This window comes from Heterodontus francisci, chromosome 4 (genome assembly GCF_036365525.1).
Source record: "Heterodontus francisci isolate sHetFra1 chromosome 4, sHetFra1.hap1, whole genome shotgun sequence".
Classification (NCBI taxonomy): Eukaryota; Metazoa; Chordata; class Chondrichthyes; order Heterodontiformes; family Heterodontidae; genus Heterodontus; species Heterodontus francisci.
In genome coordinates, this window is record NC_090374.1 from 94,195,973 (window position 1) to 94,219,641 (window position 23,669).

Genomic DNA, 23,669 nt, shown 5'->3' on the forward strand with positions numbered 1-23,669 from the left:
CGTGGTGATAATATCATAAAATCATTACAGCACAGAAGAAAGCTATTCGACCCATCGTGTCCATGCTGGCCTTCCTCAGGAACAATCCATGTACTGTTACTCCCCCATCCTCTTCCCACATCCATGCACATTCCTCCTGTTTAGATATTTAGAATATTTAGGAAATGTAGAAAAATTTACAGCACAAAAGGAGGCCCCTTGGCACCTCGTGTCTGTACCTACTGAAAAACGAACTACCCAGTCTAATTTCATTTTCCAGCACTTGGTTCATATCCCTGGAGGTTACGGGACTTCCAGTGCGTATCCAGTTGAGGGTTTCTGCTTCTACGGCCCTTTCAAGCAGTGAATTCCAGACCCCTACCAACCTCTGGGTGAAAAATATTTTCCTCATTTCCCCTCTAATTCTTCTATGAATCATTTTAAATCTATGCCCCCCACCATAGTCACTGACCTCTCTGCTAAGGTAAATAGGCTCTTCCCATCCACTCTATCCAGGCCCCTCACAACCTTGTAAATCTCAATCAAATCTCCCCTCAGCCTCCTCTGTTCCAAGGAAAACAACCCCAGCCTATCCACTCTTTCATCAAAGCTGCAATTTTCCAGCCCTGGCAACATCCTCGTAAATCTCCTCCATACCCGCTCCAGTGCAATTACATCCTTTCTGTAATGAGGTGACCAAAACTGCATGCAGTACACACGGTGTGGCCTCACTAGTATTTTATATAATTCCGGCATAACCTCCCTGCTCTTGTATTCTATGCCACAGCTCACAAAGGAAAGTATTCCATATGCCTTTTTAACCACCTTATCAACCTGTCCTGTTACCTTCGGGTATCTGTGGACATTCACTCCAAGGTCCCTCACTTCCTCTACACCTCTCAGTATTCTCCCATTTATTGTGTATTCCTTTGCCTTGTTTGACCTCCCCAAATGCATCACCTAACACTTTTTTTTTATTCGTTCATAGGATGTGGGTATCGCTGGCTAGGCCAACATTTATTGCCCATGAGTAATTTCCCTTCAGAAGGTGGTGGTTGTTGTATAATTGCTTCAAGAGTGATGTCCCTTTAAGAACTCAGTATGCTAATGGGCTAAGTACCAGGATGTAATCATGTGACTAGAAGCCATAGTCACTCTGCAACTGTAATACCCTAGACAAAGGTTCTGTACGTATTTTGCTCTGTATTGTATATACTAATTTAGCTGTTAATAAACCTGTTCTTCAAGGCGTTGGAATCCACGTACCTCAATGTGTTGCTTAACATCACACCAAAAACACAAGACATGGTGGCAGCTGTGGTGAAAAGACCAGCTAAAACATTGAAGACCAAGAGCAAAACAACAAACAAATGAAGAAACTTTAACAGTACCTGAAAAGAGTAAAAGAAATACTGGCCCATACAGTGGAAAGAAGAAAAAACTTACCTACATCTGTGGGAGACAGAGCACTGAACGACAGACTGCAAATAAATTCCTGAGTCATTGTTCCAATGGAATCCCTGATTTTAAAAAAGCTTCGAAGTGCTGAAATATTTGTTTTTTTTTAAAAGCCTCCGTGGGAGAGAGAATAAAAAAACGGGGGAACTCAATTCAATGGATCCCTCAGGGCGATTGAGGTCGGCACAATTACAAGAGGCGTCCAAACGAAAAGCATCTAAATACTCATTAAATGTTTTCGGCATTTCCACACAGGTCCGACTGATCTCTGCTCTTGAAGGTAAGTGAAGGCCCTGAGCCTTGCGCTGAATTTATCCGCTCCCGGTTCTCGGCTTTTCCATACAGGTCCGACTGCTCTCCGCTCCTGAAGGTAAGTGAAGGCCCCGATCCTCACACTGAATTTATCCGCTCCCGGTTCTCGGCTTTTCCATACAGGTCCAACTGCTCTCTGCTCCTGAAGGTAAGTGAAGCATTGAAGCATTCAAGCTGAAAAATCATTACACCACATGACCATGAAGAAGAGAAATAAACTCTAGCAAAAAAAAAGCAAAACGGGAGAACCCTTGAACTGCCTATCAAACAGCTATATAAACATACAAGCTGAAGTGCTGATAGCAAAATAAATAGAGAACACTGTCAAGCATCTGTTACTCTCCATCAAAGCAGCTAGACTAAATAAAAGAGAATTTCTTAAAGGGGAAACAGTACACAGTTAATAGAACATGTTTTAAAACCAGTTTCACACCACAACTAGAAAAGTCAATACAAATACAGTGCTGCAGGCACATACACAGCTGAAAAAAGTTAAATACAAAGCAGAAAGCAAAAGAGCAGCATATATGGAAAGTGCTAGATGATTAGCTTCGGCTACGAGTGAATTTTAGAATTCATTGCCTGGAATTGATGTCCTACAGGAAACAGCCACAGGAATCAATAGTTCAATTCATCAGTAGATGCCATAGTAAGGGCAACAAATGAGATTTTTGGAAATTGAGATTCCGGAGTGAACAATGGAGCTGCATAATGACAACTATTGAAGTGTTTCAAAAAGCCCTCTTGGAGAAAAAGAAAGATCACAGCATTGATGGGCTGCTAGAAGAGGGCAAGAAATATGCAACCATTGTAGCTGACAACCGCATCTGCAAGCACTAGGTGCTACCGGCAGTATCAACACAATAACCAGGTCGCAAAAAGCAAGCAAGTTGTGTGGTAAGTGTGGTTTGTCCCACTCACCATGAAGTTGTCCTGCATTTGAAGACTTGCGCAAGGCGTGCAGTGCAAAACGGTGCTGGGTCTGCCTATGCAAGAAATCTCGCTCCAAAGACACGGCCAGAAGTCACAAAAGAACGCAAACAGACAGATACAGGTGCAGCAACATGGCAACAGCAGCAAGGAGAGTGCCAGAGACCTGCATAAATGCAAGCCAATACATGATGTACACAGTGAAATAGACCTGAGACAAGACTCAGGGTGGAGTGATTCTCAGCCAGAAGACGTTCAGGTGTTTCACATTGTGAATCTTACACATTGTGCACCTGACACATTGTGCAAACAACTGGAAGTTTTGCTACTATCAATATCATGCGCCCAAAGAAAGTGGGAAAATACACACTCAGGACTAAGATTGACACGGAAGCGAGTGCAAATATCCTACCAACCCGAATCCTAAAGGATATGTACCAGGGTCATTGGAAATGAATGATACAACCTACAACTACAAAGTTAACTGCATACAATGGATCACCCATCCCTTGCAGTGACACACTAACAATGCAATGCAGCTTTGGCAAGTCGGCATGAAAACCACTAATATTTCACCTGGTAGACGCAAGCGGACCAACAGTGGCAGGACTACCAGCGTGTAAGTACCTCAACATTGTGATTATTCATGAGGTCACCAAGGTACCCAATATAGCAGAAGAGACCAAGGGTACCCGCGTTGAGTCAGTCCACAACCTGCAGCAAATATACCTGGACAGGTTCAACACCATAAGCGATTTCAAAGGCGATGCTGTACTTCACCTCAGAGAGAATGCAATTCCGTTAATCACCCCTTCCAGAAAGTGCAACGTGCACATACAAGAAAAGCTTAGGCGTGAGTTGGATGACATGGAACATAATGACATCATCCGTTGCGTGCAGCATCACACAGACTGGTGCAGCTCAATTACGTGCATACTGAAGAAGGATGGAACAATCAGGGTATGTCTAGATCTGAGTTGTCTAAACCTCTCCCTAAAGAGATGCCCACAAAAGATTCCAATACTAGAGGAATTGAATCCCAAGTTCACAGGAGCCAAATTCTTAGAGTCATAGAGTCATAGAGTCGTACAGCATAAAAACAGCACTTCGGCCCACCGCGTCCACGCCGACCATAATGCCTATCTATACTAATCCTACCTGCCTGCATTAATTCCATATCCCTCTATACCTTGCTCAGTCAAGTACCTGCCCAGATGCCTCTTAAATGTCGCTACTGTTCCTGTCTCCACCACCTCCTCAGGCAGCTCATTCCAGATACCCACTATACTTTGTGTGAAAAATTTACTCCTTTGACCCCCTTTAAACCTCCTCCCTCTCATCTTAAATCTATGCCCTCTAGTTTTAGTCACCCCTACCATGGGAAACAGACTCTGGCTATTTACCCTATCTATGCCTCTCATAATTTTATATACCTCTATCATGTCCCCTCTCAGCCTCCTTCGCTCCAGGGAAAACAGACCCAGCCTATCCAATCTCTCTTTATAACTCAAGCCCTCCAAACCAGGCAACAACCTTGTGAATCTTTTCTGCACCCTCTCTAGCTTAATCACATCTTTCCTGTAGTGCAGCGACCAGAACGGCGATCTTCTCCAAGTTGGATGCTAAGCATGGATATTGGCAGTCCACTGAGCTAAGGAATCTCAGGAAGTCACAATTTGGAAGATATTGCTTCCAGAGGCCACCCTTCGGCTTATCTGTCAGTCAAGATGTGTTTCAGTAGCATATGGACAGAAGTAAAGAAAACATGCCTGGATATTGCGTAATGGGCAAAACCACAGAAGAGCATGATCGAAATCTTCATTCAATGATGGCAGTAACTCATCGCGAAAGGCTTGTTTTTAGTAGCCGGAAGTGCCAGGTGAATATAAGTCAGATCAATGTCTTTGGCACCATCTACTCAGGTTACGGAATCCATCCTGACTCAGGCAAAGTCGAAGATGTAAGGTATATGCCTATTCCACAATACAAGGAAGACTTACAGAGATATCTTGGAATTTTCAACTTCTTGGCACCATACATCCCAAATTTTTCTGACAAAGCATCATCATTGAGAGAGCTCTTAACGAAAGGCGTACCATATGTATGGCAGGAGGACCATCGGCATGTGTTTGACTCTCTCAAACAAGCATTGTCAGTAGAAACCTGTACCCTGCAGTACTATGATCCAAGGAAGATGACAATCCTGGAAGGTGACGCCTCACAAAAAGGGCTAGGAGCGTGCATCCTGCAGGATGGCAAACTAATTGCTTATGGATCCAAGTGTTTATCCTCAGCACAATCCAATTACTCAAACATAAAGTATGAAACACTTGCTCTGGTGTTTGGGATTAAAGCCTGGCTTGGGTATAAAATTAAAACCTGACCCAGGCCCGACCCGACCACAGCCACCCTGAACCCAACCCGAGCCCGAGCCCTTTAATTTTATTCGTGCCTGGCCTGACCCGACCCAACATGAACCTCCTTCATCTGTTCCGGCAGCAGGCTCTTCATGCAGCTTGAGCTGTGGGGAATCATGGGTAAGCCTGACCCCGTGACTTCCCGGAAGCAGTGTCCAGCCTGACCCGACCCAAGCCCAAATGCTGGACTTGGAATTTCAACCTGACCCGACCCACACATGAAACATGTAGTCGGGTCTAGTCGGGTTCGGGTTGGGTAGCCAGGCTTTATTTGGGATCACAATGTTCTGGACCTACCTGTTCGGTAAGCAGTTCACTGAGGAAACTGACCACAAACCACTGGAGATGATCTGGCACAAACCATTGATGAGCGCACCACCTCATCTACAGCAACTTTTCGTGAAAGTACAGGGGTACAACTTCGATGTCTGCCATAAACCAGGTACCAAAATGGTCACCTTGGATACGCTGAGCAGATTGCCAAATCTGAACAAGAATGAAGAAGTTCCACTGGATCTACAAGTAGACAGCACGGACATTGAGGTGGAAGATGTGCTCAAAATCAATTTATTGCATATTGGTCAGCATAAATGTGACCAACTGCAATCAGAAACAGTCAATGACACATGACTGAAGGCACTGTGGAGAGTCATCATGGAAGGTTGACCTGACATGGGAAAAGAGGTGCCAGAAACCCTTACATGCTTTTGGCCTTATAGAGATGAACTCAGTATCTCGAGAGATGCCACCTTCAAAGGAAAACAAGTGATTGTGCCCAAAGTTCTCGGACAGGACATCTTGTCACAACTTCACCAAGGACATTTGAACATAGAGCAAATGAGACAACTGGCGTGAGACCCTGTTTATTGGCCAGGGATCAATGGTGACATTGCAAGGTTAGTGAGGATATGCGAGGCTTGTCAGAACCACCAGTCATAACAATGTAAAGAACCTCTACACCCTCATGAGATTCCATCAGTTCCTTGGTCCAAAATCACACTAATCTATTTTCCGTGAATAGAGATGACTTTATCTTAGTCACCAATTATTTCTCCAAATTCCAACAGTCAGACATGGAAAAGATACTTCAAGCAAGAGCATCGCAGACACACTGAATGCCATTTTCACTCTGTTCGGAGCACCAGAAGAAATTAATTCAGACAGTGGGCCACTGTGTACGACCAGACCTTTCAGGGATATGTGTGTCAAATGGGGCATAAACCATGTGACGTCCTCACCACATTACCCTAGATCTAATGGTCTTGCCAAGCAAATGATTCGCACAGTTACATCACTTGAAGTGTGGGGTAACAAAACAAGATTTTTGTGTTGCCATGTCACACCTGAAAGCTACACCAATGGATATGGGCTTACCCTCACCAGCAGAGATCATGTTTGGCAGCCAAGTGAGAACGAATCTGCCAAGCCACCATCTGTCCAAATTCTCCGAGATGCAGGAGACCTTGTTCGAAAAACAAGGGAGAATGAAGATTGTGCATGACCGACATGCAGGGGTGGAACTACCTCAGCTACACGTCAGACAAAAGGTCATGGTCATACACCCCACAATGAGAAGATGGTTACCAGCAGAGATATCCAAAGTATGCAGTGAACCTAGGTCCCAAGAGGTTACAACAAATAGCGGACAAATATTGAGGAGGAACCGACGTCAATTAAGAGAAGTGTGCAATACTCCAATTGACCACAGTGGACAGGAAAGAACACACTCCGACGATGAGGGTGTGACGGAACAACAGGACAACAACCAACACATTGACAACACGTCTGCAAACCAAAAACAGCCAATGGTGAAATCCACATCCCCAGAAGGTTATACCATAACAAGATCTGGAAGATTTGTCAAACTACCAGAACAATATATGGACTCTTAAGCTTCTGAACTTATAAATTTCACAGCCCTTATCCTCATACTTTAAATTTTATAATCTCTATCCTGTAAAATTAATTTTGATGTTATCCAATTTTATGTGGTTTTACTTATAGCGTATGAGATTTATCTTTGGAAAGAAAGGGGATGTTATGTGATCGCTTCAAGAGTGATGTCCCTTCAAGAACTCGGCATGCACATGAGCTAAGTACCAGGACATAGTCATGTGACTAGAAGCCAGAGTCACTCTGCAACTGTAATACCCTAGACAAAGGTTCTGTACACAGTTTGCTCTGTATTGCATATACTAGTTTAGCTGTGAATACACCTGTTAGAGATCTTCAAGGCACTGGAATCCACGCACCTCATTGTGTTGCTTAACATCACACCAAGAACACATGACTGTAGTGAGCTGGCTTCTTGACCTGCTGCAGTCCTTGGGGTGCTGTTCGGAAGGGAGTTCCAGGATTTTGACCCAGCGAGAGTAAAGGAATAGTGATATAGTTCCAAGTCAGGATGTTGTGCGGCTTGGAGGGGAACTTGCAGATGCTGGTGTTCCCATGTATCTGCTGCCCATGTCCTTCTCAGAAGTAGAGGTCACTGGTTTGGAAGGTGCTGTCTAAGGAGCCTTGGTGAGTTGCTGCAGTGAATCTTGTCGCTGGTACACAGTGTGCGTCGGTAGTGGCAGGAGTGACTGTTGAAGATGGTGGATGGGGTGCCAATCAAGCGGGCTGCTTTGTACCGGTTGGTTTCGAGCTTCTTGAGTGTTGTTGGAGCTGCACACAATCAGGCAAGTGGAGAGTATTCCATCATACCCTGACTTCTGCCTTGTAGATGGTGGACAGGCACAGGGGAGTCAGGAGGTGAGTTACTAGCCACAGAATTTCCAGCCTCTGACCGGTTCTTGTAGCCACAATATTTATGTGGCTGATCCAGTTCAGTTTCTGATCAATGGTAACCCCCAGGATGTTGATGGTGGGGGATTCAGTGATAGTAATGCCTTTGAACATCAAGAGGAGATGGTTATATTCTCTCTTGTTGGAGATGGTCATTCATTGCCTGGCACTTGTGTGGAGTGAATGTTACTCACCACTTATCGGCCCAAGCCAGCATGTTGTCCAGGTCTTGCTGCATCTGGACATGGGCTGCTTCAATATCTGCGAATGGTGCTGAACATTGTGCAGTCATCAGCGAACATCCCCACTTCTGACCTTATGACAGTGGGAAGGTCATTGATGTAGCAGCTGAAGATGGTTGGACTTAGGACACTATCCTGAGGAAATCCTGCTGTGATGTCCTGGGAATGAGATGATTGACCTCCAACAACCACAACTATCTTCCTTTGTGCTAGGTATGACTCCAACCAGCAGAGAGTTTTCCCCTGATTCCCATTGACTCCAGTTTTGCTGGGGTTCCTTGATTTCATACTTGGTCAAATGCTGCCTTGATGACAAGAGCAGTCACTCTCACCTCATCTCTGGGGTTCAGCTCTTTTCTCCTTGCTTAGACCAAGGTTGTAATGAGGTCAGGAGCTGAGTGGCACTGGTGGAACCCAAACTGAGTGTCAGTGAGCAGGTTATTGCTGAGTAAGTGCCGTTTGATAGCACTGTCAATGACCCTTTCATCACATTGTTGATGATCGAGAGTAGACTGATGAGGCAATAATTGGCCGGGTTGGACTTGTCCTGCTTTTTGTGTACAGGACATACTTGGGCAATTTTCCACATGCAGGGTCGATGCCAGTGTTGAAGCTGTACTGGAACAGCTTGGCTAGGGGCACGGCTAGTTCTGGAGCACAGGTCTTCAGTACTATTGCCGGAATGTTGTCAGGGCCCAAAGCTTTTGCAGTATCCAGTGCCTTCAGCCATTTCTTGATATCACATGAAGTGAATCGGATTGGCTGAAGACTCATCTGTGATGCTGGGGACTTCAGGAGGAGGTCAAGATGGATCATCCACTCGGCACTTCTGGCTGAAGATGGATGTAAATGCTTCAGCCTTGTCTTTTGCACTGATGTGCTGGGCTCCCCCATCATTGAGGATGGGGATATTTGTGGAGCCACCTCTTCCAGTAAGTTGTTTAATTGTCCACCACCATTCATGACTGGATGTGGCAGCATTGCAGAGCTCAGATTTGATTTGTTGGTTATGGGATCGCTTAGCTCTGTCTATCACATGCTGCTTACCCTGTTTGACATGCAAGTAGTCCTGTGCTGTAGCTTCACCAGACACACATCATTTTGAGGTATGTCTGGTGCTGCTCCTGGCATGCCCTCCTGCACTCTTCATTGAACCAGGGTTGATCTCCTGGGTTGATGGTAATAGTAGAGTGGGGGAGATGCCGGGCCATGACTTAAGAGATTGTGATTGAATACAATGCTGCTGCTGCTAATGACCCACATTGAATCATGGATGCCCAGTTTTGAGTTGCTAGATCTGTTCGAAATCTATCCCATTTACCACAGTGGTAGCGCCACACAACACAAAGGTGGATAACCTCAATGTGAAGACAGGACTTCGTCTCCACATGGACTGTGCAGTGGTCACTCCTACCTGTCATGGACAGATGCACCTGCGACAGATAGATTGGTGAGGACAAGTCAAGTAGGTTTTTCCCTCTTGCTGGTTCCCTAACCATCTGCCGCAGACCCAGTCTAGCAGCTATGTTCTTTAGGACTCAGCCAGCCCGGTCAGTATTGGTGCTAACGAGCTGCACTTGGTGTTGGACATTGAAGTCCCCTATCCAGAGTACATTATGTTCCCTTGGTACCCTCAGTGCTTCTTTCAATTGGTGTTCAACATGAAGAAGCACTGATTCATCAGCTGAGTGGGGAGGGGAGCTGGTGGCGGTAGGCGGTAATCAGCAGGAGGTTGCTTTTCCCATGTTTGACCTGATACCATGAGACCTCATGTGGTCCGGAGTCAATGTTGAGGACTCCCAGGGAAACTCCCTCCCGACTATATACCACTGTGCTGCCACCTCCGGTGGGTTTGTCCTGCCAGTGGGACAGACTTCCAGTAGTGTGACAGCCCCTTTTTTTCTTTAGCTCAATCCATATGGCCTCATTTGATGATCCTTCTAACCTATCATCCCTCCTCACAGCTGTAATTGTTTCTTCGACCAAAATTGCCACCCCGCCTCCTTTTTTTATCCGCCTCTCTATCTCGTCTGAAAATCCTGTCCCTCTTTAAGCCATGTTTCTGTATTATCTATGATATCATTCTGCCACATTTCTTGTGCTCTCAGCTGATCTGCTTTATTTGCTAAACTTCTTGCATTGAAATATATACCCTTGAGCACTGCCAAACCCTTTTCTTTTATTTTCTAATCTTTGTTTCCTCTGTTTCCCAGACTCATCCACTAATTTTCTGCCTTCTATTTCCATTTCTGATTTCACCCGCAGGTGAAATCAAACTAGTTTAAACCCTGCCCAACAGCACTCGCAAACCTCCTGGCAAGGATATTTGTCCTGCCCCTGTTGAGGTGCAAGCTGTCCAGCTGGTACAGGTCCCACCTCCCCCAGAACCAGTCCCAATGCCCCAGGAATCTAAAGCACTCCCTCCTGCACCATCTCTCCAGCCACGGATTCATCTGCTCTAACCTCCTATTTCTATGCTCACTAGTGCATGACACTGGGAATAATCTGGAGATTACTACCTTTAAGGTCCTGCTCTTTGATGTCTTTCCTAACTCCTTAAACTCTACCCACAGGACCTCATCCCTTTTTCTACCCATGTTGTTGGCATCGATATGGACAATGACCTCTGGCTGTTTACCCTTCCCCTCCAGAATGTTCTGCAGCCACTCAGTGACATCCATGACCCTGGCACTAGGGAGGCAACATTGGTTGGCATCCTTCCATCTATGAAAGATGATGGTCACGCAGCAAACAATCCATTTAAATGGGGTGTCTTCTCTTGGTGCACCTTTGTTGATGGTTGTGAAGGTCAATCCTTGAGAGGAAGGTTCTGCCACAAGTGCTGCACTTGAAGCTGTCAAGTGAAGCTGTGAGTTGTTTTTGATGTTGGCGCCCAATGACTCTCAAGTGTGATTGTCGACATTTAGGGCCTTCATGTCACGCTTGCAAACATCCTTAAAGTGGAGCTTTGGGCACCCTGTCTGGTCCGGACTACCTTACCATACAGAAGGTCCTTGGGTATGCAACTATCTTCAATCCTGCAGATATGTCCGATCCACCAAAGCCACCTCTGTTTGATTAGTGCCAACACACTTGGGAGCTCTGCCTTTGAGAGGACTGCTGCATTTGTGATTTTGTCCTACCAGGATATACCAATAATGCGCCGCAGACAGTGAAGATGGAAATTATTGAGCTTCTTTTCCTGGTAGCTGTAAGTCACCCATGTTTCACAGCCATGCAGCAAGGTGCCAAGAACACAGGCTTTATAAACCATGAGCTTGGCCCTAAGGGTCAACTTGATGTTATCCCATGCGCATTTTGCAAGTTGGCCAAAGGTGGTAGCTGCTTTCCCTATGCATGTATCACGAGCTGTATCAATGGACAGATTGTGTGTCACCATGTATCCAAGGAAGCAGAATTTGCTAACCACTTTCAGTGGGAGTTGGAGTTCATGGAATTGGGGCAGATGGCGGGGGGTTTTATAGGCTTAGCTAGTTGGGCTTGGAGGAAACATTCCTGCTCCTGGCCCATGAGTAGTGCTGTAAAGGCACTTACTTTATGGATCTGTCCCCGCTCACCTCCTTTTACCAGCTGGGTTTTCCAAGATCAAGCAAAACGACCATTCCAAACCAACTTTATCAGATAAGCCATCCAATATTCCAGCATTTATTGCCCATAACTAATTGCCCTCAAGAAGGTGGTGGTGAGCTACTTTCTTGAACTGCTGCAGTCCATGTCGTGGAGGTATACCCACAGTGCTATTAGGGACGAAATTCCAGGATTTTGATTCAGTGACAGTAAAGGAATGGCAATGTATTTCCAAGTCAGGATGGTGTGTGACTTGGAGGGGAACTTGCAGGTGGTGGTGTTCCCATGTGCCTGCTGCCCTTGTCCTTCTAGGTGGTAGAGGTCATGGGTTTGGAAGGTGCTGCCGAAGACACATGCGGGTGGCCTTTGCCTGGCCTGGTGTTCCTATGTAATGCTAGTCTTGTGGCTGCACATGACTGGTAGAAGGCTGCTGACTTTCAATGGGGGAGACTGCAGATTTCCTTGCGGGACACCTTCAAGCAGCTCTGGGTCTAGAAGGCCCGTCTTCAGACAGCACCACCTCGGCATGGGCTGCAGCAGTCTGGGCAGCTTGTTGACAGGTAACAACAAGGGCACGGGTGGAGTGGGAGTTGTGGGAGAACAAATGCTGACATCCTGAGACAAGACAGCAGGTTCCTGCTCCATGGAGTCACTGTCACTCCCCTGGGGCAGCCCATCAGCAATCCCTATAATCTGTTGGAAGACAGATTACTGGACTGCTGTGAGACCCTGCAAGCCCCTTTGAACATTGGTATCTGCAGCCATGATGGCAGCAGTCTGAGCCTGTATGGCAGCAAGCGGGGATCTCATGACCTCAATCTGAGCTTCCACTGAGGCACTCAGTTGTTGGCTGGCTTCTGCTTGTGCTGCAGAGGAAGCTGATACATTGGCCATCAGACTTTGCATCACGGCTGGATCTTCAAGTGCTGTCATGGAGTTGGCCACCATTTCCATGCTGGAAAGAATGGCCTCCAAGCTCTATGCAAAGCCCTGTGGCAGGTTGGTAATGGATTCTCTCCTGAAGACTTTCTGGCGTGCCTGCCAATGTAGCAAGCATTTCTGTATGCATGCCCATCAGCCTTTTTCTGTATGCCGCTCAACCAATTCCTTATCTGAGTCTTCTACAGCAGTAGTTCTGTACAACCTCACCATCTGGGGAGTTGGCACCTGCACTACAAATCCCCCTCCTCTAGATTCAGGCCACCCATGCCCGATGACTCAGCTGGTTCAGATTCCGCCTCTATGCCACCCTCTAAAGATCGTGCCGTGCCTGTATCTAAGCTGATGGTCATGTGGGAAATTGAGTGACGGTGTTTCTTCATCATCAGTGTCCTGCTCCTCTTGGACTTCATTCTCCCACACCAGTGCTTGACCAGGTGGCAATTCTTGATATCAAAAAGGAAAAAGGTACAAGGGTAAGGATGTGGTAGGGGAAGGTGGGAAAGCAATAGATGTATGGTTACACCATCTGTAGCTTCTATATCAGAAGAGATTGTGGGATAAGGGGGAAGTGGCATACGAGAAGGTGGATTAGGTAGGAACACATTGTCATCTCCAATGGCATCAGCCCCGCTGTTGCCTCAATCATCGCCGCTACCATCACCTCCATTGGAGTAAGGACACGTTGTCATGCCTGTGAGGTGTTGCTGTCTCTGGTTGTGTGCCACCTTGTCCTGCAAGAGAGAGCGTGTCAGTGAGCGTGGTGTAATGTGTTTGGGTGATGTGTCTGTCATAGTTGAATAGCTGGTAGTGTGTGCAAGGTATAGATGTGGGTGTGAGGCTTACAGTAGTGCTAAATGTGTGAGGGTGAGGTGAGACTATGAATGTTAGGTATGAGTTGCGCTTGATAGACAATGTTGGTAGGTGAATGTTGAGTGGTGGTCATGGTGATTGGAATGGTGCGTGAGGTTAGTCGTTCATTCGTAAAGATATGACATTTGATGATGGAGCCATTGACCTTGACCCCTCATGTGAGGTCATTAAACTTCTTTCTGCACTGTATCCAGATCCTCAGGGCTAGACTGCTTACATTGGCAGCGATGGCTATCTGCTCCCATTGTCTTTTCAGTGACTGTCTGGAAGCCTCCTAGTTCCTTGTGGATATAGGACCTCACTCCTCCTGTGTATCAGCTACACTAAGACCTCTAGAGCACACTCTCTGCCCTGTAGTGCTGTTTGTGTGTCAGCAGTTTGTAGATAGTATTCTTGCTCCTGCATCAGAAGGTTCCAGGTTCAAGTCCCATTCCAGGACTCAAAAATCAAAGCTGATTCTCCAATGCAGCACTGAGGGCATGCTGCACTGTCAAAAGTGGTATCTTTCAGATGAGATATTAAACTGAGACCCTGTCTACCCTCTCAGGTGGATATAAAAGATCCCATGGCACTATTTTCAAAGAAGAGGAAGAGAAGTATCCCCAGTGCCCTGGCCAATAATTATCACTCAATCAACATCACATTGCTGTTTGAGGGAGTTTGGTGTGCGCAAATTGGTGCCATGTTTCCTACATTGCAACAACAAATACATTTCAAAAGTATTTCATTGGCTGTAAAGTTCTTTAACATATCATAAAAGACACTTTATAAATGCAAGTCTTTCTTTTTTTGTTTGCACTGTTTTTCCTGCTCAGACTCTCTTCCACAAACAGTTCCAGCACCTGTTGCAGCCAGAATGTGCTGCCCCTTTAAGAGGTGCAGGCTGGCTTTAACTAATGCAGGCTAGCTTTAAGTGCTGCTAGCCTCACATGAACTTGGGCACCTTACTGTGGCATGCAACCACTCAGAGGCACGTGTAGCATTGGGCTGCAAGTTACTATCACTTAAATTAGCAGGCAGCATGTATTTTGCGTGTGGGTTAATCGTGCATCATGATCTCTGTGCCCGTTTTCAGGCCCTTATCCAATTTTCCCCCATTTATCTTCCTTTGATGTCATTTTTGGATGGCATCTTTGTTTCCTTGATTGTGCAATAAAGTTTGATCACCAAATGAAACAGCTGACTTACGATGTCAAGAGCAGGTGAGAACGGTTACAGATGTTGGGCGCTGCTTTATGGAGTGACTGTAGTGAACAAGAGAGGTTTCAATGTTCACGAATAATCAACACCTGCAAACAGAGAGAAGTAGACACTGGGCCTAAATGTTTCTCTTTCATTATAAAATGCAAACAAGTTGATACGTATATTACAACCATGCTGCACAAATGCTTCAAGAACCAGCTCTGCATTAGAAAAATGGCATCAATTAAACTCAACTCAGTAACTTTGCAAAGTTACCCTCCCAGATCTAAGCTTAACTAGTGGTGTGTTCAGGTCTAAAAATCAGGGTTACAATGTTACCAAAATCCCCACTTGCAAAGCTATGTGTCTGGGAATGGGAGCTTAACAAAATGACTCCTAATAAACCTCCATTGAAAGGCAAAAATACCAGTCAGCCAATCATCTCCCAGCATTCAAATAAAATGTAATTGAATGACTTGTACTATTGTAGTCAGTAGCATAGTACAATTGTGCATTTTTCATTTAGAACTGAGAATATTAGTTCCCCGCCCACTCTCTCAACCCCATTACAAGTGCTAACAACCGCTTTTTGTAAGGATATCTGTGAATGACAAGTAACAGTGCAACTTTTCTTATGAATTCTTTCAAACATTTCATTATCATTTGTGGGCTGAGCTAACAGGCAGCAATGTCTTTGTTGACACTAATAAGTCCATATTCCCTGATGCATAGAGACATGAGAAGCATGTTCCTCCTATCCAGATGTTCCCAGAGATCAAAGGATCAACTTGCTGGGGAAGGAGAGCTGAGACAGAAGTTCAGCCAGTGCTGCAGGTCTGACTGCCCAGAAACAAGAGAAAGAAAGCCATTATTTATGCTGTTATATAAGATAAATGTATACGTCACAGCTTCAGGTCCAGTTAACAATGCATTTCTTTTCTATTTTGCCCCAATTTAGTTATCTCATCACTTGTAGGTCCTGTCTGTTACTGGACTAGAGAAGTTGAGGTGATCTCATTGAAACATATAAGATTCTGAGAGGGCTTGACAGGATAGATGGTGAGAGGCTGTTTCCCATGGCAGGAGAATCTAGATCGAGGGGGCGTCATCTCAGGATAAAGAGACAGCCATTTCAGACTGAGATGAGGAGAAATTTCTTCACTCAGAGGATTGTGAATCTTTGAAATTCTCTACCCCAGAGAGTTGTGGATAGGAACATAAGAACATAGGAGCAGGGGTAGGCCATTCAGCCCATCGAGCCTGCCCTGCCATTCAATATGATCATGGCTGATCAGCCACCTCGATGCCTTTTTCCCACACTATCCTCATACCCCCTTATGTATTTAGAAAGCTGTGAATCTCTGCTTTAAACAGACTCAATGACTGAGCTCCCACAGCCCTCTGGGGTAGAGAATTCCATAGATTCACAACCCACTCAGTAAAGAAATTTCTCCTCATCTCGGTCCTAAGTGGCTTCCCTCTTATTTTGAAATTGTGTTCCCTGGTTTGAGACTCCCAACTAGGGGAAACATCTTAGTTGCATCTACCCTGTCTATCCTTTTAAGTATTTTGTCGGTTTCAATGAGATCACCTCTCATTCTTTGAAACTCTAGAGAATACAAGCCCATTTTCCCCAATCTCTGTTCATAGGACAGTCCCACCATCCCGGGAACAAGTCTGGTGAACTTTCGTTGCACTCCCTCTATGGCAATAATACCCTTCCTAAGGTAAGTGGACCAAAACTGCACACAGTACTCCAGGTGTGGTCTAGCCAAGGTTCTATACAATTGAAGCAAGACTTCACTACCCCTGTACTCAGATCCTCTTACAATAAAGGCTAACATACCATTAGCCTTCCAAATTGCTTGCTGCACCTGCATGTTACCTTTCAGTGACTTATTGACAAGGACACCCAGGTCCCTTTGTACATCTACACTTATTAATCTCTTACCATTTAAGAAATACTCTGCATATCTATTCCTCCTACCAAAGTGGATAACCTCACATTTTTCCATATTATATTCCATCTGCCACGTTCTTGCCCACTCACTAAGTCTGTTCAAATCCCCTTGAAGCCACTTTGCATCTTCCTCACAGCACACATTCCCATCTAGTTTTGTGGCATTCGCAATCTTGGAAATATTACATTTGGTCCCCACATCCAAATCATTGATATACATTGTGAACAGCTGGGACCCAAGTACTGATCCCTGCGGTACCCCACTAGTCACAGCCTGCCAATGTGAGAATGACCCGGTTATTCTTACTCCCTGCTTTCTGCCTGGTAACCAATTCTTAATCCATGTGCCTTAATTTTGCTAACCAACCCCCTGTGGGGAACTTTGTCAAAAGTCTTCTGAAAATCCAAGTATACTATGTCCACCAACTCCCCTTTATTAATTCTGTTCGTAACATCCTCAAAAAACTCCAACAAGTTTGTCAAACATGATTTCCCATTCATAAATCCATGTTGACTATGACCAATCAGATCATTAGACCTTTACATGGTCCATCTCTGACACTTCCCTTCCCTTCCTCGACTTCTCTGTCTCCATCTCTGGGGATAGGTTGTCTACCAATATCCATTATAAGCCCACCGACTCCCACAGCTACCTCGACTACACTTCTTCACACCCTACCTCCTGTAAGGACTCCATTCCATTCTCCCAGTTTCTCCGTCTCCGACGCATCTGCTCTGATGATGCTACCTTCCATGACGGTGCTTCTGATATGACCTTTTTCCTCAACCGAGGATTTCCCCCCACTGTGGTTGACAGGGCCCTCAACCGTGTCCGACCCATTCCCCGCACCTCTACCCTCACCCCTTCCCCTCCCTCCCAGAACCGTGACAGGGTTCCCCTTGTCCTCACTTTTCATCCCACCAGCCTCCATATCCAAAGGCTCATCCTCCGACATTTTCGCCACCTCCAGCGTGATGCCACTACCAGTCGCATCTTCCCCTCCCTTCCCCTGTCAGCATTCTGAAGGGATCGTTCCCTCCGCGACACCCTGGTCCACTCCTCCATTACCCCCACCACCTCGTCCCCGTCCCAGGGCACCTTCCCCTGCAATCGCAGGAGGTGTAATACCTGCCCATTTACCTCCTCTCTCCTCACTATCCCAGGCCCCAAACACTCCTTTCAGGTGAAGCAGCGATTTACTTGTACTTCTTTCAATGTAGTATACTGTATTCGCTGCTCACAGTGTGGTCTCCTCTACATTGGGGAGACCAAGCGCAGGCTGGGTGACCGCTTTGCGGAACATCTCCGCTCAGTCCGCAAGCAGGACCCTGAGCTTCCGGTTGCTTGCCATTTCAACACTCCCCCCTGCTCTCATGCTCACATCTCTGTCCTGGAATTGCTGCAGTGTTCCAGTGAACATCAACGCAAGCTCGAGGAACAGCATCTCATCTACCGATTAGGCACACTACAGCCTGCCGGACTGAACATTGAGTTCAATAATTTCAGAGCATGACAGCCCCCCATTTTACTTTCATTTTTAGTTATTTTTTCTTCCTTTTTTTTTACATTCCTTTTTACATTTTTTACAATTTTTTTTGCATGTATTTCATTTCATCTTAGTTTGTTCAGTTTGCTTACCCACTGTTTTTTTCAGGTTGTTTTTCTTCAGGTTTGCACTTGCTGCTGTTCAATATTCAGTGTATTCACACCTAATCTGTACTAATGCTTTGTCTTTCAACACACCATTAACATATTGTTTGCCTTTGCTCCGTGACCTTTTGGTCAGCTATGTGGCCTGGTCCAATCTGCACCTTCTCCTTTGTTATCTCTTGCCCCACCCCCACCTCACTTGTTTATAATCTGTGACTTTTCTAATATTTGTCAGTTCCGAAGAAGGGTCACTGACCCGAAACGTTAACTCTGCTTCTCTTTCCACAGATGCTGCCAGACCTGCTGAGTGATTCCAGCATTTCTTGTTTTTGTTTCATTATTATCTAAGTGTCCATTTATCACATCCTTTAGAATAGATTCTAGCATTTTCCCAAAGACTGATGTAAGTCTAACAGGTCTGTAATTCCCTGTTTTCTCTCTCCTTCCCTTCTTAAGTAGTGGGATGACATTTGTGACCTTCCAATCTGTAGGAACCACTCCAGAAACTATAGAATTTTGGAAGTTGATCACCAATGCATCCATCATCTCCATAGCTACCTCTTTCAAAACTCTGGGATGTAGAAGATCATGTCCTGGATTCTTATCAAGCTTCACCCCATTAATTTCTCCAATACAACCTTCTTACTAATACTAATTTCCTTCAATCCCTCATTCCCCCTAATCCCTTGGATCTCTAATTCTGAGAGATTTCTTATATCTTCCTCAGTGAAAACAGACACAAAGTAATCATTTAGTTTCTCTATACCCCATTATAAATTCTCCTGACTCTGCGTGTAATGGACCCGCATTTGTCTTCGCCAAACGTTTCCTTTTCATGTACCTATAGAAGCTTTTACTGTCTGTTTTTATATTTTTTGCCAGCTTACATTCATATTCTATTCTCCCTTTCTTTATCAGTTTCTTCCTCCTCCTTTGCTGTTTTCTAAAATCCTGCCAATCCTCAGGTTTACTAGTATTTCTGGCAACTTTATAGGCCTTTTCTTTTAATATTATACAATCCTTATCTTCCTTTGTTATCCACGGTTGACTGCCTGTACTTTTGGGGTTTTTGTTCCTTGAAGGAATGTATAGTTGCTGTAAACTATGTAATATTTCTTTAAAGACTATCCATTGTTTATGTACTGTCATACCTTTTAATATATTTTCCCAATCCACCTCAGCCAATTTGCCCCTCATACCTTCAGAATTTTCTTTGTTCAAATTTAACACCCTGGCTTCAAATTGAACTGCTTCACTTTCAAACAAAATGTAAAATTCTACCATATTATGTTCAATCATCCCTAAAGGCTCTTTTACAACAGGATTATTAATTAGCCCTTTCTCATTACATAACACTAGATCGAAAATAACCTGTTCTCTAGTCAGTTCCTCAACATACTGCTCGAGAAAACCATCCTTAACACACTCGAGAAACTTGTCTTCCATATCATTAGTGCTCATTAGGTTTACCCAGTCCAAATGCAATTGAAGTCACCCATGATTACTGGATTACCCATGCCACATACTTCTCTAATCTCCTGATTAATACCATGTCCCACACTACTACTACTGCTTGGTGGCCTATAAACAACTCCTACCAATGTTTGCTACGCCTTGCTGTTTCTTAGCTCCACCCAAACAGATTCCACATTTTGTTCTTTGATCCTCCCTTATTAATGTACTGATCGTATCCCTTATTATCAGTGCAACACCACGTCCTTTTCCTTTTTGCCTGTCCTTCCTAAATGTCGAATATCCTTGAATATTCAGTTCCCAGTCTTGGTCACCCTATAGCCACGTTTCCGTTAAGGCAATTAGATCATACCCATTTACCTCTATTTGGGCCTTTAAATCATCTACCTTTTTAAGAATGCTACGTGCATTCAGGTAGAGTGCCCTTAACCTTGTCTTCTTGACATTAATCCGCATTCTAAGCCTATTTGATGCTTGTCTTTGTTTTCCCTGCCTTCTTGCTACTTTTCTACCCCCTGTTATCAGCTTTACTTCCTTCCAATTTGAGGTACCCCTCAGGTTCCCATCCCCTGACAAACTAGATGAAACCCTCCCCAACATTACTAGCAAATCTCCCTGTGAGGATATTAATTCCGGTCCTGTTAAGGTGTAATCCGTCCATCTTGTACAGGTCCCACCTGCCCCAGAACTGGTCCCAATGCCTCAGAAATCTGATGCCCTCCCTTCGACACCAATTCTCCAGCCACGTGTTCAATTGATCAATCCCCCTATTCCTTTGCTCACTAACACGTGGCACTGGGAGTAATCCTGAGATTACTGCTTTGGAGGTCCTGCTTTTTAATTTCCTTCCTAAATCCCTAAAATCTGCTTTCAGGACCTCATCCCTCTTCCTACCTTTGTCATTGGTACCAATGTGGATGTCTAGTCATTGAGTATATTCAAGACTGAGATCGATAGATTTTTGGACTCTAAGGGAATCAGGGATATGGGAATCAGGCAGGTTAAGGATCAACCATAATCTTAATAAATGGCAGAACAAGTCAGAGGAGCCAATTGGTCTCCTACTGCTACTACTTCTTATGTTGCGATGGTATGTCTCCTCAGATATTGGAAGCTCCCCAGCACTTTTGCTAACTGACCATTCTTCATGCATGAATTAAAATAGTGAGCAACATCAAACTACTCAATCATAGAACGCACTCCAGTTACATCTGAGTCCATCAATCTTGTGTGACACTTTACTTTTGAAATAAAGTTGGTGAGCAATCTATGATGATTTTAATGGCGGGGGTAAACCCATTTAAAATAAATAGTTTAATGCCTGCATTAAATTCATGGACACAGGAAAGTGATACAATGCTTCAATCCCTGTCCAATTAATATTGTCAACAGTATAGCTGACCAGATTGTCAAAGTTTTGGATTAAGATGAAAAATTGTGATTAAGGTCATTGAGATAATTTGATCAGAGTGTAAAGAGCATGGGCCGGATTTTACGCCGACAATGGGGGTCCTGGCAGTGGGTTGGAAGGTGGGGGGAGCCCACCTTGGCCCTCCATCACACACCCATAGCCATTTAATGACAGGCAACCAATTAACTGCCCGCCGTTGGGAACTCCTTCCCTTTTAGGGACGAGCTCCCGTCTCCAAGAACTGCCGGAAGCAGTGGCCACTGCCGGTACTGCAGGAGGGCCCGTACAGGAGACGATTGGAGGAGACCCTGGGAGTGGGTTCACTGGAGCCATTCAGACAGGTCCAGGCGACGGGGTGGAGGTGGGTGTTGGTGAGGGTGGGGCGGGGTTTTCCCGGGTGCAGCGGCGATTGCTGCTGGAGGCACCCTCCGGGTGCCCTGGTTTTCCCAAAGGAGGGAGCTCCCAACCCTGCTAGAAGGTCGCCAGGCTTTATCTGGTGGCATCTCCATGCAGTGGTAGGCCCCGTGGCCTTCAGAAAAATTGAAGCGGAGGCAGGAAGAGGCTCTTAAGCAGCCTTTAATTGACCACTTAAGGGCCTCAATTGATCTGAGGCAGAAAGACCTCAGCCTTCCCCCACAGGACAAAATGGCAGGGGCCTGGGCAATGTCAGGAACAGTGCCCCTGCCATATTTTCTGGCCCCATGCTGATTATCCTGAGAAATTCAGGCTTCAGCATTAATACCAGCCATCATTGGTATCACACTACAATTAGTTCTGCGCTCTTGTACTGTTGATCAAGACTTAAAGATGTTGTTTCTCCTCCTTAAAGCCTGGCTTATTCTGGCTCTTAATTATCACAAAAAAGTCAGCAGGACAAGATATGAGGTCAACTTCCGTCTTCACTTTGCAGGCAATTATCTGGCAGGACAAACACATATTCCATTTCATTGGAGTGACAACCAGCAGGTTCTATGAAAGTTCTATTTGTCAGGTCACCAGCTAATGAAGATTAAAATCTACCTCATGATCTTTTCGTGAATGCAGTTTGAATGTTCATTTCAGGCAGGTTCTAACCACATCCATTCACTAAATACAACATATTGTATTCATAATAAAATATAAAATGGTGGATTCTCCAGTTCTGGCACTCGGTGGAAGGATTGGTACATGACAGGTGATGCACCTACCCATAATCCACATGGCTGCCAATTCAAACCTCGCCAAGTCAACCTCAATAGATATACAGGGCAGGTTCCATGTGTGTAATATAGCTCCCATTGGGAGCTCACAGAATTTGGGGAGGGCAAGCTTCTGTACTGCTGCAGATACATAAAGGGCTGCAGTCAACTGAAGCCAATGGCACTAAAAACCAGAAGAGATAGAGTCATATAGTCATAAAGTTATGCAGCACAGAAACAGGCCTTTCGGCCCATCATGTTCATGCCGGCCATCAAGCACCTATCTACTCTAAGCCCATTTTCCAGCACTCGGCCCATAGCCTTGTATGTGATGGCATTTTAAGTACTCATCTAAATATTTCTTAAATGTTGTGATGGTTCCTGCCTCTACCACCCCTTCAGGCAGTGTGTTCCAGATTCCAACCACCCTCTGGGTGAAATTTTTTTCCTCCACTCCCCTTTAAACCTCCTGCCCCTATTCTTAAATCTATCACTAAGGGAAGAAGTTCCTTCTTAATTATTCTATCAATGCCCCTCATAATTTTGTATACCTCAAACATGTCCCCCCTTCAGCCTTCTCTGCTCCAAGGAAAACAAACCTAGCCTATTCAGTCTCTCTTCAGAGCTGAAATGCTCCAGCCCAGGCAACATCCTGGTGAATCTCCTCTGCACCCTCTCCAGTGCAATCACATCCTTCCTATAGTGTGGTGACCAGAACTGTACACAGTTCCCCAGCTGTGGCCTAACTAGCATTTTAGACAGCTCCATCATAACCTCCCTGTTCTTATATTCCATGCCTCGGCTAATAAAGGCAAGTATCCCATATGCCTTCCTAACCACTTTACCTACCTGTGCTGCTGCCTTCAGTGATCTAGAAACAAGTACACGAAGGTCCCTCTGACCCTCTGTACTTCCTAGGATCCTACCATCCATTGTATATTCCCGTGTCTTGTTAGTCCCTCCAAAATGGATCAGCTCACATTTCTCAGGACTAAACTCCATTTTCCACTGCTCTGCCCATCTTACCAGCCCATTTATATCATCTTGTAATCTAAGGCTTTCCTCCTCACTATTTACAACACCACCAATTTTTATGTCATCTGCGAACTTACTGATCATACCTCCTATATTCACATCTAAATCATTAATATACACTACAAACAGCAAGGGTCCCAGCACTGATCTCTGTGGTACACCACTGATCACAGGCTTCCAATCGCAAAATCAACCCTCAACCATCACCCTCTGCCTCCTGCCACTAAGCCAATTGTGAATCCAATTTGCCAAATTGC